Source organism: Lemur catta, chromosome 1 (assembly GCF_020740605.2).
Source record: "Lemur catta isolate mLemCat1 chromosome 1, mLemCat1.pri, whole genome shotgun sequence".
NCBI classification, from domain to species: domain Eukaryota; kingdom Metazoa; phylum Chordata; class Mammalia; order Primates; family Lemuridae; genus Lemur; species Lemur catta.
In genome coordinates this window covers 60,856,942-60,871,200 of record NC_059128.1, presented here as the reverse complement: position 1 = coordinate 60,871,200, position 14,259 = coordinate 60,856,942, and the positions used below count along the sequence as shown (strand labels likewise).

Here is a 14,259-nt window from a genome sequence, read left to right as displayed (position 1 = left end):
ACTGTCATTAACTATCTTTGGCATAGTAATTTATATATACTAAACTACACATTAAGGAAAACCTTTGTTCAAAATTTTGTATCTGAAACAAGGAAAAATGAATCAAAGCTTAGTTAAAAATTTTTGCTGGATTAAACTGCCTTCTTATGTTCGACCTGAGTTGTTTTATTTTGCTTAAAGATTCTCCTTTTAACACAGGGCCCAGCACATGTCCCTAGATTAAAGTAGTATCCTTCTACCTAGTAACCTAAATTCAGTTTCATCAACACTTAGCTACAGGATCCTTTTGTAGTTCATAAGCATGATGATTGGGTATTCACACACATGTGTGAGATGTATCCCCCTCAAACCTTGTGAAAACATTGGCACATTACCGTCTGACATAAAAAAACAAACAAAAAAACACTTAACTACAATCTATATGCCAGCGATAAAGTTCCCTTAAGTAATCCTTTTCCCATCGCCAACCAAAACAAGACCAAATTGCTGCCAGTCTTTCCTAGGGCACTTCAAGGTGATCCCAACCTACCTTCCAGCCTTAGCTCCAGCTATTTCCTCACTGGTAACCCATGAGGCAATCCAATTGAAATTACTCACAATCCTCTGAAACCCTTTACTTTCCTATCTCTCTATTTTTGCTCTTAACATACCCATTACTTGCATCTTTCTCCCCAGATCCCACTTCTTCTTACAGAAATTTTCACTTTCTTTCAATGGCATAACTTGAATTTCTTCTTACTACATGGATTATTTCCTGATCAGTACCCAGTTGTTCTCTCCCTACTTTGACTTCTCAACGTTATTCCTTAATGTTGTTTAACATATTTGCATTGATTCATCACTGCTTGCTTTTTTGGTTCCCTCAGCACGCCATTATAATTTTTAAAAAAATATGGTCTGTGATTTGCTCCTCCATCTTTGGGGCCCTTGCTATAATTTTAGTAGTACCTTGGACTCTGGATTCTATAAATATTCAATAAAGATTTGTTCTATTATATTAGTGAAAGTCCAGAAATTTGTGCTTTCCAATTAATGACTTAGATTTTGGGTGATAAGTCTATTTTCACATTCATATATTGTCAGCCTTATCATTCACCAAAATGAAATAAATGGACCAATGGAACATGATTTCAGTGATTAGGGTCAACTGATTTTATTAATGAATAATCAAAATGTCCAATTAGAAAAAAGAGACTAAAAGTGGTTTGGTAATTTTAAGTGTCATGACTCTAGGTGAATACTTACGAAATAATAAACTTCTCAGAAAGAACAAGTAGGATTTAAAGGACCCAACATTCTGTATGACTTCTTAAAGTGAAGAAGAAATAATTACAGTTTACTTTATAGCTGTTTTTTTTTTTTTTTCTGGTTCAGTTGAATCCAGCATAGCTGAGAAATAAAGTCTCAATTTGGTAGAAATTTTGAAGGTTTTTATCTTTGCTACTGGAAAGAAAGGAGATGTATTTCTTTCAAATGAAAACTTAACTGTGGAAGAAAACAAGAAAAATTGCAAAAGGCAGGGAAATTACAGAATCTACAATTTTTGGTGTTCATGATTTTCCACTATCCCAAGTCAATAACCCTGAAATTAGATGACAATAAGAGGTGCTTTCTGTGACAAGTACTTCAGTTCTTATTAGATTTCCAATAGTCATTTAGATTTGGCATGGCCCAAAAATGCCTCAAAATGTTATAACTTCTCTTATTTCCAAAGTCATATAGATGTTTTAAAACTATTTCTGATATAATAAACTTGTTAAATGGTAGGTGATATCTGTAACTCTTCAGACAGACCCTAGTCTTTACATTTTTTTAAAGACAAATATGTTCAATCTGCATTGATTAAGAACAAAGCTGATTATTAGTCTGGTAAGGAAAATCAATCTCTATAATTCAGAAGAATCATTCTGTTTCTCAGAGAAACTAGTCTCATAGAATCTCAAAATGCCCTTCTCACCTGGACCTCTTACAAGCCCTATCCTTCCTTCACAGTTAAGTTGAACTCACATATTCTTCTAAAAGCCTTTTCTCACCTTTTCAGTCCTTGGTGATACCCCCTAACTTGAACACCTGCTTTATGATATCTACCACTTAGCATGTGGTACATGATAGATTTAATTATTTTTATGTTGGCCTGATATTTCTAATTATAACATGAGGTCCTTAAAATCAGGGACTATTGTGTACATTGCCCCAAGTGTAACAGGTCACTGTCAATATATCAAGAGATGTATGCAGTTTTATTATAGAGAATAATGCTTCACTGTTTCAAACAAGAGAAGAAGGTGAGCAATCCTATATTTCTGCTGAATGAATAAATAATTTTTCAAATCATGTAGATACTTATAAATTCCAAATAGAAGTATAGGATAACCAAACTCAGATGTCAGTAACCTAACCTGTCATTTATCTAAGTACATTCCTTCAAACGGTAGACTCAAAAAGGTTTTCACTGAATAGATATATTTGAGAAATACAACATACTATGCCACCCTTTTGATCATTTGCAATGCACATGTTCGTATTAAAAGTCTTCAAAAATCCAAGTATGAAAACATTTTGTATCCAACATTTAACCCATCATTTCCTAAATTTATTGAAACATACAACCTTACTTCCATAGCTTAATATTACAGGTATTTGAAACATACTTTGGGGAGCAAACTGAAATGCCCCTTTAGAACAGCATTTAACACTTATCTTCAGCAGAAATGGGTGGCAGAGGGGAAACTACCCAGCTGAAGACGTGGAGGCACTTTTCACACAGGACCATATTGTCAGTCTCTTGGCATCTTCCTAGACTTTCTAGTAGTACTTGACCTACAGAGTTAATTTCATAGCTATTTGTTAAATAACTAAATATTTGGCACACTGCTATTCTCATGCATTTAATAATGATGCGTAAACAAAATGACCTTGGTCTGAGGGCTAATTATAAGTAAAAAGGATAACTGTAGGCCAGCATAAGTTGGAAAAGTTTTAAGCCATTTCATCACCATAAAATATAGTCAAGTTCCTGAATGTATTTTCCTAGCATCTAATATGTAAGGAAAAATAAAAACATCCATTCCATATTCAGTTATTCAGAATTTAGATATTTTTCTGCCAAGTCAAATGGGATCTCTGTCTCCTGCCTAATTTTCTAAATATTTGTTGTTGTCCTTGTTGTTGTTAGTCATGCACCATAAAGCACAGGATGTGAGTATGATAGCTGTGAGGAGCCAAAGGCTCTTGCCCAGTGTAAACCAAGAAGCTCGTGGTCTTGTTTGCTCTTGGCAGCCATCTTGGAACCCTGAGGGAAGCCACCATAAGAATGACGTCAGCATGGGAAGCAAAGAAGGAAGATACAAAAACAACACAGAGAATTTTTGCTATAATGGAATCATGACTTCCTATTTCTAATTGTTATATTATATGAGGTAATGCATCTTCTTTAATATTTAGGCCTATTTAAGTTAGTATTTTTTGCCACTTATAAAATAAAACATCATACTTGAGACAATATCTGGGCCTAAGAGTGGGGTCATATAAATAACAGATCCTGTGATATAGAATGAACTGAGTACAATAATGACATCTATATCCCAGGCTGTGATGTTGGTCATCATAGTAATGTGCTAGGGCAATAGTTCCTGTAAATGTTAACTAGCTCTAGCTAGGGGCACAGATTATGTTCTCACTGAGGCTTTAGCTCTAGGATACTTAGTATGGAAATTTAGAATTTTAAACTATGTTGTATATCAGTGAGGGTCCCAGAAGGAAACAGCACACTCAGCTGAAATTTTGAGAATTTAATGAAGAGACATTTTACATAGGTATGGACAGAATTAATGGGACCAACTTGGGATCTGAGCAATATAGGTGTTGGCAACAATGGGAAGCCATTAGCATCCTTGGGCCTGTAGGGTTGAGGGGAAGAAACAGTGTTATTGGAGAGCAGAGAAAGGGAAAACTCTGGACGAACACAAGCATTGTGGGAACTGTGGCAAACCTGATTCACAGGAGGGGTAGAAGTACCCCAAATTATCCCTTCTCCCATGCTCTAATCTCCTACAGGTTAGTCCTCCTGGTCAAACCACACTGTTTACTTTTTCACTGATAAATAATGGAAGTACATACTTTTTAGGTACATGTGAGAATTTAATGCATCCACATAATTTGCAAAGATCAAATTTGCATAATTGGGATATCCATCACCTTAAGTCTTTTTTTTATGCTAGAAACATTTGAATTATTGTCTTCTAGCTATTTTGAAGTATACAATAGATTATTGTAAACTATAGTCACCCTGCTGATCTACAAATACTAGCTCTTATTTCTTCTATCAAAGCATGTATTTGTAACCCATCAAAAAGATCTGTCTACAAGAAAAAAACTAGGGATGCCAAGTGGCTTGTTTGAAGACATTTTGGATGATATTGATCTAAGATTCCTACACAATAGGTCTGTTTTTATTATTTCTGTTTTCCCCTTAAAAAAGATTCTAGGTCTGATTGTCAGGATAAGCCCTTAATAAGTTCTTTAATTGTGTTTCTCTCACCTTATTATCAAAGACACACTTGCTGCAATTCTGCTGGCCAGATGATCAGGCAGCAGAAATGACATTAGAATGTTAGATGCCATTGTGTGAAAGGCTGGGATTTAAAACAAAATTACCTTGAGGGCACTTTAGAACACAAGTTAAAGAAATTTTTACTCCCTAGAAGGGAAAGAACACAGGCAGAGAGTGTCGGTCTGCAGCAACCAGAGCAATGTGCTTCCATGTCTGAAACATCATTCTGCCTTCTTCTTACCTACCTCCACTCCAAGCTCAGAGACAAAACCTTGAACCACAAGCGGTGACAGCAATAAAGAATGAAGATTAGACCCCATACTAAAAATATGGGAAAAAATGCCCACTCAGAACTTTTAAGCTAAATTTTCACCAAAAAAGTGTCTAAGAAATAGAAAAGAGAAAGGAGTGATTGGTGGAAAGAGATGGCACAAGAGTAAAAGGACACATAAAACAAGATATTGGAACAAATTAAGATGTGGTAATAGGAAAGAGTGTAAGGTTACCGTAGACAGATATTTGTGCTTTGTAAACTGTAATACACTAAATAAATGTGAGGTAATTTTTAAAAGAAAAGTATTATATGTTGGTTTTCATTCTAATGATTATTTTATGATATGTATGATAGCACATGTCTCATTTCTATTGCCAGTAGCTAAATAGAACCAAATTTTAAAGAAGGTTAATATGACCTCAGAGAATTAAATCCAAACTTTTGTAATATAAAGGGTGTCCAGAAAGCATATGGTTTTTTTTAATGTTCTCTGTACATCTAGGCATATTATTAAAAAATATATCTGTGAAAGCCTGAATACAAAATTTAAATTCCTGAATTTGAGATTGACAAGTGACTCCTTAAAGAGATTGTCTGATTTTTACCATTTCCTAGGTATGTGACATTGGGAAAAGGACTTCCCTTCTCTGGCCTCATTTTTCTTATCTGTAAGATAGAGATAGTATTTGTATGTACTTATTAGGGATGTTACAAGGTTAAATGAGACACTTAGAACAGTACCTGATGCAGTTCTCAATAACTGATACTGATTATATTCCATGGAACATTCTCAGTATAAAAACTATCACCTTTCAATTATCTGCTCAAATATGGAAAAACTGCATTGTTGATACTACTAAGAATATTTCACTTAACTCTTAAATATGTTTCTGTGCTAACAGTTATACCTAAAGTTTGAGTGTGACATTCTGAAACTGCGTTACAAAACTGAAAATGAAACCACACTGGGAAATCTGGTGCAGCAGAATTTGACATTTCCCCCGACCTCTCATGCCCCAAACCATTTCCCTTTCAAACTCATGTAAAACTTAATCAGTTGCATGTGAAATTAGAGTCTTCCTCTAAATATGGTTCTTTAAACTCACTGGGGTGGAGAAATCATTTAAATGATTTGATTTGCCCTGCATTTCCCCTCTAGATTCAGCTGTTTTTAAAATCTATATTCTACACTCTCAATAAAAACTTGAAAGCACGATGTCTATCTGATTTGCTGAAAGAAGATCATAGAATCATATGTCCATGCACAGAACTTCAACTCGATGAGCAGATATGCTCTTTTTAACAAAACCAAAACATGTTTTCAGCACAGTTCCTGACTTATGGAAGCCACAACTTTATTCCCTCTAGCGCTATTTCTACATCCTATGGTAAGGTCTGTCCCACTGTGTCATAACTGTCTCTTTACTTCCTTGTCTGTTCCAACAGACTATAGGCTCCATGACTCATTCATGTTGCTAAATATTTCTAATATATAACATTAGTAAATTCTCAATATATAAAAAAGATTGAATACATGACTGATTTATATATGCTTATATAGAAAGAGATGGGCTGTATTTGAGAATATAATTCATATTTCTGTTATAAAAACTGCCAGAGGTTTTGGATTATCCACAGAGACCTAAGAAGAAATGACTTTTAAAATAATTCAACAAAATGAAACAAAGAAATTTCTTACAAAATAGTTTCCTATGCATGGTACCAAGGGTTAATATCAAACATACATAATTCTAACGCTCACTAGAGGCTCATCTCTCCATAGCTGCCAACTGCCTACCCTACGTCTCTTAAAATCAAATCCATCCATTTTGTAAGTTTCATTTTTTTTCTATAGCTGAGATTACAATCTATCATTTAGAGAGAATCTGACACCCAGATAAAAGCAAGTATATAAAAAGGAATTGAAACTGATGCAGAAGGAAAAAAGTACAAATAGGCTGCTGTTCTGTTAGTTAAAATGACATGGTTGGGAGCCGAGGAGATAGCACCGGGAAAAAACTTTTTTAGGTCATTTTTCTCAAGTAATTTGTCATTGAAGGAATGTGAAAACATGTCAAAAATAATCATATTTTCTACGTTCATTGTTCTAAAATCCTTCCTTCTTCTGTGCTATTCCCTCTCTACATATATTTGGTAAGGTACTCATGCTTTTGTTTCACATCATTTTATATTTGCTTTACATATAATAATATACAAGCAGTCTGCCTACTATGTGAAATATTTAACCACAAACCAGTCAATTTTTGTATTACCCTCAGGTAATAATTATCACGTACCTTTAGTACAAGGAGTACCTATTGCTCTGCACAGGGCTGATATACTAAGCAAAGGAGTACTTATATGGCAGTTGACAAACTGATTTCCAGGTGGTTCCCACTATGGAATGCTGAATGTTTCTCATCTTGTTTTCTGTGTGTGATGAAATATAGCTCAAAGGAGTCAGGATACGTGGTTCTCATCCCCGTTCCATCATGAGCATCATTAACAAGTCACTCTCTCTGGGCCACAGGTTTCTCATCTGTAAAATAAAAGAGCCTGGACTAGCTGATTTTTAATGTGTCTTTCTTTGTGCTTATATGATTTTACCTTTTGAGATCTTATGTTTAAAATAAGAAAATGAAAAGGCTGTATCTATGGTCGATTCCTTAAAGGATATTTTTGAATTTTTTTCTTTATTAGTTGCAGTTATATTTCTACAATTCTTATAGTAAATAAGGTAGAATAAAATAGCCTAAAAATATCAATAAGGTGGCCCAAATATGTTAGATTAAAACTCAATGGGTTGATCTTACTATACCATTTATGGAGAAAAAGTAATAGCACAGCTTTGGTTTTCCCTGTGCTTAAACCTGTCCTCCTCTCTTGAAGAGAAATGTTTCTTAACTCTGAGCAGTATACATGCTTGTATAACTTAGTAGGTGACAAGGACAGTCCCCTTGCAATTTTGTACAAGCACATGTGCATTTTTAGCAGCACAAAATTTTACTCCATGGCAATTCTAGGATCAAATGATGTGATTTTGTCTTTTGGATACTTTAATGATAAAAAGGAAGAATGGACCAAAAGTCAGGCATGCTTCCAACTATTAATAAACCATTAATGTTTGCTGTTTGGCTAAAATTATACTCAATTCTGGCAAACTTTGTTTAAAAATTTCTAATTATTTTCTTTTATTGCCTTCAGGTTTCTAACATTACATCCACTGATGTGTGCTCATATATTTGGAGGGCATCGTAAAATAAGGTTTTGTATCAGTTTGTAAGCTGGTTATTGGAAACTGAGATGATTATGACTGCCTCGCAATTTTTTTAAATCAAAACTAAACATAATCACAAAAAACAAGGCAGTATATGCTGAAAAAGTACAAATGCATTTAGTAGCTTAGAAAGGAATGTAAGTATCAAATCATACAATAAGTTAAAAAGTACATTGTAAAGAAAGACAGAAGAAAGGGAAGAAGGGTTATGTGGAGGAAGGATGAAAGGGAGGGAAAGAGAGAGAGGAAGGAGCCATGTCTTGGGCACTGAATAATATTAGTTACTGTTTTTCTATTAGTTTGAAGCATATGAAATTACTGATATCCTTTTTATCTGCAAAAATCCCCACAATTTGCATATGATTCAACTTAGTATGTTAACAATTATTTTTTCAAAATGTGTCTTTGTATCACGCTAGTGGTGAAAGAAGAAAGTGCAAGGCAATCCCATCTGGAACAGACAATGCTGACAGGTCAGGCCTTCTCCGATGGCCAGTTCTGTCAGCTTCCGTCTGCCTAACCAGCTAGAGCATCTGCTCTGCTAGGGACCAGAAGCCTACGAGTAGCTATTTTTCACTAGGTGTATAATTGTTTACTGCAAAAGGAATGCCTTTGCTTCAGAAGCCTTGCTATCTGTGTTGTGATTTGTCCTTTGGGGCATAGAAAATCTATATGCCACCACTGAGTCACCTAATGCCATGGAGTTTACCAGAAAACATAGACCAAGTGGCAAGGCTGCTTATACCAATTTATACCTGGTGCAGAGCCCTTTACTGGGCCCCAGTCAAAACAGCAGCCTTTTATGTCATCAATTGGTAAATCAAAATAGCATCCAAATGTGTGGACAATGATGTCTCCAAAACCCAGTGAGGCTTCCCAAGGATTGTTCTTCCTTTTTCCTGATAGGTGATATAAAGTACAATAATTTTTCCTTGCCTTTGGATAAATTCCGAGTTGATGTCTAATGTTGATTGGGTCTCCCTGAGTTCAATTGTGTGTGGTTCACAATGTTTGAAGGGGTTCTTTAGGATTTAGAGAAGAAAAAAGCTGATCAGTTCAGAGAAACTAAATAACACTTTTTGTGTGCAATGTATTTTATAACTTTTTATAATTAGTTATAGAAATGCTTAAATTAACAGTTAAGTAAATATGTGTACATAATGTAGGCAACTACACACCTAATTATAAATTTGTATATAAAATAAATTGTATAATTAATTACAGTGGTGCTTAAGGTAATTGTTAGATGTATATAATTAACTTACACATGTTTTTATTTTTTATTTTCAAATTGTCTGTCTTAATCTACAACTAATTGAGGATACGTAAGCAAATAGATACATAATATAATTAAATATAATTTTTAAATTAAGCAACTATCAGAAAACATAAATAAGGAGATTTTTCAATCTCAAAAAGAATTTTTTAAAAAAGCATAAAAGCAAGCCACAAGTTCCTACTATAACAGGCAAAAAATAAAAAAAAAAAGGAAAGAAAAAGTAAGGCATCTATGGTGCATCCTGAGAATAACACACTCTTATAAGAAAATTGTATGTAAAATCAGGAGCCAGGTGTGGCGGCTCACATCTGTAATCCCAGCTACATGGGAGGCTGAGGTGGGAGGATCACTTGAGCCCAGGCGTTTGAGATCAGCCTGGGCAACATGGTGAAACCTCATCTCAAAAAGAAAGGAAAAGAAAACTCTATGTGAAATCATGGTTCTTACCCTCTTTTTTTGCCCCCCTTTCTTTTTATTCTCAAATCAAATTGCCTAATCTTGGGCTCTATGCTGACATTCCCTGTGAGCAATAAAGGACTTCAGTTTCCCCCTTTATGCTCACAGAGATTTTTTATATTACAACGCGAAAACTTTGTTGCTAGTATGTTGTTCTTTATCCTCTTCACCTTGTGTATTTCCTGACTGTGCCTTCTCTCTCATATCCATCACCTGCTGCTGTCAACAGAGATTCTCAATGCTCTGAATGTTGTACTTTCTCTTTGGCCACATTGTAGCCTGTTTCCTTAACATTTTAGGGGACTCAATTTTAGCCAAATGGCTACAAGAGCAATGATCCTCCCAGCCATCAATGATCCTCCTTCCATCAATGACTTTGTTGTTCACTTACGTTTTTATCTTGTTGACCACTTCAGTTAGATTCCCAGTTGCTATAAACTTACGAGTTCAACTTCAGCCAGTCATGATGCCAGTTGTAACAAAGTCACAAAGTAATCTCTGAAAACTTCATATTAGCAGGCTGCTCTATTCTAATCTATGAGTCTTTATGAAACTTTACTCTTTATAGTTTGCCTTCACAAAAGGCAAAGTTTTCTTTTCTTGATGGTCTCTGTGGTTTGAGAAAGAAAGAAATAGATTCTGAGAGAAGGGAAGCTAGGCAGACTGTCCCCTGGAGAATAAAGTCCTCTTTCTCAATGGCATTTTCCTCTATCCCTTTTAAAATTTCTTGATGACTTCCAGGCTCATAACAAAGCCTTCTGTAACCAACTCTAGCAGTATATATCTGTCCTAGATTGAGGTTGTGACGCCTTGCACAACAAAAGCATCCTAACGACCAAGAGATATCTTCAATACTTTTTCAGTTCTCCAGCCTATCATTCCATCTCTACTTCCCACATATATCAGTGGGAGTATGCAAAGTGATGGTTCCAAAATTAACACGAAGTTTATTGTAGTTCACAATAAAAAGTGAAGAAATGCACTATGTAAATAAAATCTTTAAAGTCAAAAGTGCAGAAAGACCAAAGGAAAATTTACTGATTGAGTAGGAAATGTTTATCTAACCAAGTCAAATTCATATATAAACCTGTGATTATAAATCAAAAGATCTGTCAAAGTCACATAAGATATGCAGAGATGAATCTCTAAATTTAATATTTTATTTGGGATACAAGAATTAAAATTTGAAACATACACATAGACTGGGTGGTCTTCCCTATGTCCAAAAAACAAAGAGGAGGTAGAAAGTTTTATATTAACAAAAAGGAGAAATGTTATATATTGTTTTTCTATGAAGTTTATTAGCAATAATAAATTTTTAGTGAGCTAGCAAGCTCTGATTGGTGAGTGACGGGGTGGATAAAACTAGTCTTAGAGTTGCAGCAGGTCACTTTGGAAGCCATTAGATAAAACTGGTTTCAGGTTACAGCAGGCGGTTTTAGCAGTCAGGCTTGTACAGTATTCCACGGTTGGAACAATGCTGTGTGCTGTAAGTGCTTTTTCCCTCTGGCTTCTCAACTCTGTTTTAGTTGGATATAACAAGAATGACCCTATTTCTATGATCAACTTTCACAGATCCTTTAATTTAAAAAATCAGAGCTTTGATTGTGAATATGCATATCTATCATATAACTGACTTGGCTACCTTTTGGGAGATATATATGTGACTATAACTTTACATGATATAAAGACAATTAACTTAGTATTATAGCCCATAAAAACGCTAGTTAATGTCCCTTTAGTTTCCATGAAGTAAGTCAGCAATCGTTTATGGAACACCTACTATAGGTTAGGCCCAGGCTCAGTTCTGGTATAATAAAGATGCGCAATACATGATACCTGCTTTCACGGAACTCCAATCTTTCTGAGAAACTGAGCACACTTTACAACACACACTTCCAGAATACTGTACTGATAAAAGTATGCACAAAGGATATTGAAGCATCCCACAAGACAGGATCAGCTTTTCCTGATGGACATAGAAATCCTCCATAGATCTTGTGCATTTCTACTGTATATATTAGGATGAAATAATATTTCCTTTCCAGAAAGCTGTGATTAGAAAGCAAGCATTTGAACTGACTATTTGCATGAATTGGGCTGTTTCAAAAATAGACTAATCTCGGTATAATAGCAAGTTCCTAATGAAGTTAAAGTGAAGGCAAAGCATCAGTGTTAGTGATGAAATATTACCCAAATGTATATTTAGGCACTATGTCTCAATGGGATCCTTTCCTCTAAAGTTTTGAAATTTCTTTTTCTTAATTCTGTAGAAAGCTAGTAGTATTGCATTTGTAGCCGTAACACAGTTGCAGAATCCCAAAAGGACTATTTTGTTCCATTTATTATAGTAAAAAAGAAATCCGTGCTGAATACAAAACATTGCTGTTTTGATTATGTGAACTGATTGTGTGTAATTTTGCCGCTTCTTTTTATGTCATCATGTCCATTGAATCCCTTTTAAAGGAAAATCATTTTCTAGACTAAAATGTTATCATAAGAGCAGCTCTACTTTTGCTGACATGATTTTGATTAGGAAATTTAGATCTTCACGCTATATGAATACATTAGAAGAGGATTACTCTGATCGAGACTTCACAAGAGAGCTAAAATATACCACAAATAAATAATCAAGCATCTTGTATGAATTTAAAAATAAATCATGTATCATAAAAGTAAAAATGGTCAGTTTAGGCTCAGAAAGAACACAGATAGCATTGCTAATTTGTGGCAGAGTGAATCCAGTAACATGGGTTTTAATTAGATGGCAGAAACAGTAAGGTGACAGGACTGAGAACAGGTAAATCATCCAGGAATAGTAATGCACGGAGCGCAGAGCCAGCTGGTGCGGTGCTGCCTCGGTGTCAGAGATCCGTGCTGCATCCTGAAACGGGGACTGTTCAGACAGTCTGTTGCACAGCTGTTCTTACTCAGAAGCAAGCAGCCAGGTCTGTTAGTGGTATCACTCTGCAGGTACTAAAATGACAGCAAAGTTTCTAGGAAGGACTGGGTGTCTCAAGCGGATGAAAAAAAATCGAACTTTGTTAGAAACACCAAAAACACATATTAATACAATCTCCTCTTCCTTTCTTTTCTTACTCTAGTGCATTCTGTTATCAATTGAGTTGTTTAGTCAGGACTGTATTTATATCATCATATTTGGAATTCTTAAATTTGAACCAGGGAGAATCAGCAAAAAATTGTTGCTGCTATTTTTAATGTTGAATTTGATCAAAAATAAATTCTGGGGTTTTGTTTCTAATTGAGATCATGTCAATATGGGTAAAGGCTTTGCTAAAAGTTGTTTAAGAAGGAAGAGAAGGAAGGCCTTTATAATATTCAACTTCTTTTTCATTATTGACTTTTTAAATTTTTTAATTTATTTTAATTGACATGTAATCATTGTATATATTTATGGGGTACAGTGTGATGTTTTGATACATGCATACAATGTGTAATAATCAAATTAGGGTAATTAGCATATCCATCACCTCATACATTTATCATTTTTTTGTGGTGATAACATTCAAAATCCTATCTTCTAGCGATTTTGAAACATACAGTATATTATTATTAATTATAGTTACTCTATTGTGCAATGAACAATATAACTTATTCCTTCTATCTAACTATAACTTTGTACATGTTGGTCAACCTCTCCTCATCTTCCTTTCCTTGCTACCATTCCCAGACTCAGGTAACCACTATTCTACTCCCTTCTTCTATAAGATCAACATTTTTAGATTTCACATACGAGTGAGATCATGTAGCATTTCTGTGCCTGGCTTATTTCACTTAACTTAATGTCCCCCCATACTCGTCCTTGTTGCTGCAAATGACAGAGTTTCATTCTTTTTTATGGTTGAAAATATTCAACTGTGTAAATAAATATAGATTTTCTTTATTCATTCATCTGTTGATGGGACACTTGTTTATGGTTTTAAAATACGTTTTACATATTGAGACTCTTCTCAATAATAATTTAAAAATCACTAAATTCACTAAAGAAAGAAATAACATGTTTAAAAGATAGAAAGTCAGTACAGGTGATACAATTAATGGGGGGAAAAAGCATGTTTTGATCAACAGGAAAGATCATGACTTTGGGAATTGGCACTTAGATCAAGTTGCCTGAGGAAGAAGGGAGAGCTCCCTGGAGGCTGCTGGGGAGTGCTGAGGGGCAGGGCGCTGGGCAGTTGTGCTGCTTCCACATGCTCCCGAAGCGAAAATGGGGCCTGGACAGTCCAACAGTGGTTGTCCAAATCCCAGACCCATATTGTGTCTTTTCCTATTGATGGTTTTGGCTTTGGATTGTTTAATTTTATTTTTTTGTTTGCTTGTGTGTTTGTGGAAGTGAGGGAGCTGTTTGTCTGGCTTGTTTGTTTCTTTCTTTGTTTGTTGTATATAAAAACAGAACCACT

At 34.9% G+C, this 14,259-nt stretch overlaps 1 non-coding gene across 1 annotated transcript; it reads left to right on the top strand.

The window, feature by feature from the left end:
• The first annotated feature begins 280 nt into the window (after nt 1–280).
• LOC123630935 lies at nt 281–383 on the top strand. The gene has a single exon (XR_006732865.1). It is a non-coding gene; the product is annotated as a small nucleolar RNA U13 (small nucleolar RNA).
• Nucleotides 384–14,259: the final 13,876 nt, after the last annotated feature.